This window comes from Trichechus manatus, unplaced genomic scaffold, assembly GCF_000243295.1.
Source record: "Trichechus manatus latirostris isolate Lorelei unplaced genomic scaffold, TriManLat1.0 scaffold00010, whole genome shotgun sequence".
NCBI classification, from domain to species: Eukaryota; Metazoa; Chordata; class Mammalia; order Sirenia; family Trichechidae; genus Trichechus; species Trichechus manatus.
In genome coordinates, this window is record NW_004443946.1 from 6,666,639 (window position 1) to 6,672,794 (window position 6,156).

The 6,156-nt window shown below is 36.9% G+C and overlaps 1 non-coding gene across 1 annotated transcript; it reads right to left on the reverse strand.

Moving 5' to 3' along the window:
• Positions 1 to 36: 36 nt before the first annotated feature.
• On the reverse strand, positions 37 to 143 carry LOC111819524 (U6 spliceosomal RNA). The gene has a single exon (XR_002823130.1). It is a non-coding gene; the product is annotated as a U6 spliceosomal RNA (small nuclear RNA).
• Positions 144 to 6,156: the final 6,013 nt, after the last annotated feature.

Genomic DNA, 6,156 nt, shown 5'->3' on the forward strand with positions numbered 1-6,156 from the left:
ACAATAAAATATAAAAATTAAAAATAAAATAAAAAAACATATATGAAATGTTCCACGAATTTGCATGTCATTCTTGTGCAGGGGCCATGCTAATCTTCTCTTTATCGTTCCAATTTTAGTATATGTGCTGCCAAAGCGAGCACCCACCATCTGTTTTTGTATGGCCCGCAAATTATAAACAGTTTTTACATTGTTTTAATGATTGAAAAAAATCACAAGAATATTTCACGACATATAAAAATTGCAGCCACATGTCGCTTAATGTCCATGGTATGTTCTATGAAATATGACGTTGTGTGAACACCATATTATGGATGAAAGTCCTTTCAGGCATTCACTTCCAGAATAAGAAGGTTTTGTCAGTATTCAAAATTTGCTGGGGCAAATAACTTCCCTCTACAATTAGTTTATCTAAGTTTTCAACAAATTTTTCTACTGCCTTTGCGTCAGCCCTTGCAGACTTACCACTCACTTTCACATTATGCAGTGAAAAATGTTGTTTGAAGCGCTTGAACTACCCAGGGCTAGCACTTAACTCAATATTGCAGTCTGGTCTTGCTTTTTCTTTAATCATCTCAAACAAGCTTCGTACCTTAGTAGTTATTGTCAATGTGCTGAGAGGGATTCACTTTTGTGTCTGATCCTCAATCTACGTCATTAGCAATTTCTCCATATCTGATATAGGTGCCTCTTGCATGTTCATTAACCTTGTAGCTTTCAGTGGAGCTGATCTTTTAACAGCTTGGAGAATTTTTTCTTTATTTTTGAGGATCGTTATGACTGGCAAGTGTGACACGCCTAAATCCGCTAGGTGCCTAAATTGCAGTACCTGTAAATAAAGTGTTCTGGAACAAAGCCACGCTGCTCATTTGTTTACGTATGGCCGCTTTCACACTACAATAGCAGAGTTGAGTAGTTACAACAGAAACCTTGCCACCGCAAAGCCTAAAATATTTACTATTAGGCCCTTTGCAGAAGAAGTTTGCCAATCCCAATCTCAAGCACATGAAAGCCTGGGAATTAGAGAGAAATAAAGATGAAAAAATTCAGGCCAAATAGGTGAAATGACAGCAATGATTCCTTTATTTCATCCAACAATTCACATACTTTACATTCCCCAAAACATTATTTTAGTTGTCACATTCAACGATATTTCAGTTTATCATTACAGACACTATAAAAAACCAAAACCCATTGCCATCGAGTCAATCTGACTCATAGTGACCCTGTAGGACAGAGTAGAACTGCCCCGTAGAGTTTCCAAGGCTGTGATCTTTATGGAAGCCGACTGCCACATCTTTCTCCCACGGAGCAGCTGGTGCGTTCAAACCTCCAGCCTCACGGTTAGTAGCCAAGTGCTTAACCACTGTGCCACCAGGGCTCCTTAGAGATATTATAAAACCAAAAACCAAGCCCATTACCATCAAGTCCATTCCAACACATAGTGACAGATACTATCCTCACTCTTATTCACTTAGCAGCCCTCTCTTTCTCTTTCTACTTATATCACTTTTTAACAGAGTAAATATAGGCAAATTTTTAAGTGAAATAATGCCAGATTGTTTATAATATAAAGCAAGGAGAGTTTCTTATCTTACTTCTCCTTACCTCCTCACTTAAAAAGACGGCTACTTATAAATCTTTTAGCTATTTCTTCTGGTAGTTATTTCCTTAAAACATGTGCTTAAATTGCTCTTTCTTGATTGATCAATTTAGATGCTATGTACTGACTTCCCGTGTTATGACAGATAAAGATTTACCTTATACTCCTCCTTCCTCTCAAGATAGAAGTTATATCACAAATTTTAGTTAACTCAGTAATCACTGTTTACCATGACTATGTAAATATTCCTCACTACAGAGACAAACTGTATTCGGTTATATTTCTAACTTATACTTTGTTTTGTTTTGCTCTATGTATTTAAAAGCTTAAGAAAGGGAACTCTGTGTCTCAATATTATCAGAAGTTCTAGGTCTCCAATAATGATCTTCTGCTAACTCATTATATTGTGAATTACCAAAGCAATTACATTTCTATAAAACAGATCATGAAGCACAGATGTTGCTTTAAAAATAGCATGTTCATAATTACAGGAACTCAGGTCTGAACTTCTCCTCCCAGCTGTAATACCTAAGCATGGCTTTTACATAAGGCTGACACTGGGCCTTTTGTTTCCAATCGAAAGAGTAGGAAGAAAAGATTGAGAGGTCAGTTTGGTATCCCTCGCTTCCTCTGCTTACAGAATACTTTATCAAAGAACAAATTCCCCAAATCTCCCTGCTCTAGTCTCTAAAAGAAAATCAAGAACGCCATTACTCCTAGCCCACGTTCTGTCCTTAGACAACTTACTAACACTTTGAAGAAATCCCAGCAAAAACCAATGAAGTGTCCTGTCCAACCTCAGAACCTGGTTCAGTGCAAGCCCAAGAGATAAAAAGAAACAATAGATCAGAATCTTATCTACCTATAGGTGGAAGTACCCTAAAATTCAGAACCCAAATCTCCACATGTGATAATCTCTCATATTTTGGGTTTACAGCTGATTTATAAGCAATGGCTTTCTTTTTATAAACAGTGCTGCAAAGAATAACGTTTACACAAATGTCACTTTCACACATATCCAAATACATCTGCAGGATAAATTCCCAATCATAAAATTGTTGGGGCAAAGGATATATGCATTTATGTTGTTTTAAATGGTAAATATATATGGGGTCTTTTCAGAATCTGATCTTCTTTGCTTCTGATCCATATATGATTCCTAGATTTCAGTACTTTTGTTTTTAAAAATATGCACCACTATAAGGCACCATATAAATGCATCTTCTATGCATCATGCGTTAATTTTTCCAGGCTAATTAGGGATTGATTTATCATGAATTGTATTTCTGACAGAAATATCTCCCAATGCTATATATGACTAAGGATAGTCCCATCTAATTCCACCTATTATCTACCACTCTGCTTCCCCACTGTTGTTTAAATTCCCTTCCATTCCAAGTTCGTCACCCATACTATTGTTTATAATCCCCTCAATTCCAAGTTTAGCAATTCTCTGGCATTAGGAGAAATCATGGCTTATAACAAAAGGCAGACCTACACTGACTTTACTCTACACAGTAGAACTCTGACCCCACAAAGGGAGTAGAGAAATAGAGAATTCTGACCCCACAAAGGGAGTCAGACAGACTACACGCCATGATGACTTGAGCTACCATGACCAGTAACAAGCAGAAAGAATGTGTTCATTTCTCAGAGACACACACACACACACAGAGAGAGAGAGGGCCTATTCCCAGAGATTACCTTCACTTGAAGAAAATAAAATTCTTTTTAATTAAACTGTGCTTAGAAAAGGTACGTACACTTTGGTATAGATTAAATCCCTTTTAAAAAAAAATTGAAGTCTTCCAGTTTTGCTCTTAGCCAGAAAAACTCCAGTAAGCAAAATACCTTTGCCTCAACCCCAAGAGAAGTGTTTCTATATAATACTGGCTTTGTTAAAGATAAAAGTCTGTATGCTTATTGAATTTGGCAGCTTCGGTGATACGATTTTTGCTGAAAACTATGTTCTGAAGCATTGGAGAATCAGAGAAACGAAAAAAAATTCTGCTCCCGTTCCTCTAGAAGAATATATGCAATACACTTTGAGACCCAATTTGTTAATAAATGTATTAAAAGACTTTAACATAAAGTTAGGAGAGTGAAAATATTGTTCACCTAGACATTTTTAAATGATACTCAATACTGGTAGTGTAGTATGAACTGGTAAAACCTTGCCAGGAAGCAATTTGAAATATCTATCAAGAGTCTTTTTAAATTTGTGAAAGTGGTCAAGAATGGGTAGGTGTGGTTATAATAAGGCTACATGATGATTCTTGTGGTGGTGAAACTGTTCAGTGTTTTGAATGCTGTGGTGGACACACGAACCTACACAAGTGATAAAATGGTATAGAATTTAATACACACACACACAGACACTCTCACATACACACACACACACAACTGAGTACAAGTAAAACTGCGGAAACCTGAATAAGATTGGTGTATTGTATCAATGTCAATCCCTTGATTATGATGTAATGCTATAATCTGCAAAATGTTACCATTGCGGGAAACCCAGCAAAGTGCACAAGGGATCTCTATGTTATTTTGTACCACGGCATGTGAATCGGCAATTATCTCAATATAAATTTCAATTTAAAAAAAAGTGAACCTGCCACGATAAATGAGGAGAAAAGTTACCCCTAGGTAAAAAATTTGTGTGCTATAAAATGTGTAACTATAAACCAGTTAAATATAAGAAGGCATCTATACGTGGGGGGTGGGGGGAGTGTTTAAATAGCTCATCTGAAGCCATTATTGTTACTTAGGGAAAGGGAGGAGAGAAAAGAGGGTGACATTTTTGTCTCAGTAAATTTTTACCCAAACCTCTATCCTTGGGACACAGAGATGTTCACTGTAGCATTATTTATAATAAAAAAAATCTAGAAATAACATGAAAGTTCATCATTATGAAGATGATCAATACATCATATTATGTCATGGAATGTCATGTAAAATCCTTTAAAACAAAATCCTTTATACATAATGTCATGTAAAATCCTTTAAAAGAACATTTTTGGGATACCAAAGCTGTAACATATTCCAGTATGTCATGGATTGAATTGTGTCCCCCAAAAATTTGTGTCAGCTGGGTTTAGGCCATGATTCCCAGTATTGTGTGATTGTCCTCCATTTTGTGATTTTAATTTTATGTTAAAGAGGATTAGAGTGGGATTGTAACACCCTTACTAAGGTCACATCCCCGATCCAATGTAAAGGGAGTTTTCCTGGAGTGTGGCCTGCACCACCTTTTATCTTAAAAGAGATAAAATGAAAGGGAAGCAAGCAGAGAGGGAGACCTCATACCACCAAGAAAGCAATGCCGGGAGCAGAGCGTTTCCTTTGGACCCGGGGTTCCTGCACGGAGAAGCTCCTAGTCCAGGGGAAGATTGATGACAAGGACCTCCCTCCAGAGCCGACAGAGAAAGCCTTCCCCTGGAGCTGAAGCCCTGAATTTGGACTTCTAGCCTACCAGACTGTGAGAAAATAAATTTCTCTTCGTTAAAGTCATCCACTTGCAGTATTTCTCTTATAACAGCATGAGATAACTAAGACACAGTATAAGATACCAAGATAAGAGGACAAAGGCTATATAAAGGGAACAAAACATTAAAATGTTAATAATGTACTATAAAACGAATTTATAGACAAGCTGGGGAAAGGTCAATACAGAATGTGAATGGTATGATATTAAGTAATCATTGTGAATTTTATTGGGTGTGATAATGGTATTGTGTTTTGTTTTCTTTTTTTAAGTTCTTATCCCTTATCCATTAGTGATAAATACTAAAGTAATTATGAATGAAACACTATGATACCTGGATTTACTTTAAACACTCCAGAAGTATCCACGAATTATTTTCACAATTAGAAAAGTAAGTACTAAAATAAAAAACAAATGTTAACTGACTGTGGTTTATCTCTGGGCTGTATGATTATGGATAACTAGTCTTTATACCTTGCTATATTTTCTAAGTTTTCCATGATGAACACCTATAAAAAAATCAAGAAAAAAGTAGAATATGTTTAGAAAAGTCAGATCAGAAAACCAAGTTATTTATACACAGGTAATTGCAGCACTGATTACATTAATCTGGAGACAGTCCCTCTTAAGGGTCATTTACCTTTAGCCTTATCAGCTGAGTGGTTGCAGACGCCTGCATGGGGTGGTGGAACTGATTGCTCAGAGTCATCCACACAGCTGTTCTCCAGCCCACATCATGCAGGCCGGAAGTCAGTGGCTTTCTGATGGGTTCCACGGGTCTGAATAGTTTTATCTTAGGCTAATGGTTCTCAATGGGGGAAGCCCACCAGAATGAGTGCAATTTTTCTCAAAATATAATGACAAATACTGAATAGGTCTTCCTAGGCTGCAGCCACATCAATTGTCTAACAGTTCCCCAGGTGTTTCTGATGGGCACAGACGGTCAAGAATTGCTACCACTACCGAACATTCTGATCGGGGCCACAATAGATGGACCCTGATAGAACAGGAGAAATATGTGGAACAGAACTCAAATTCTTAAAAAGTCCAGATTTACTGGACCAGT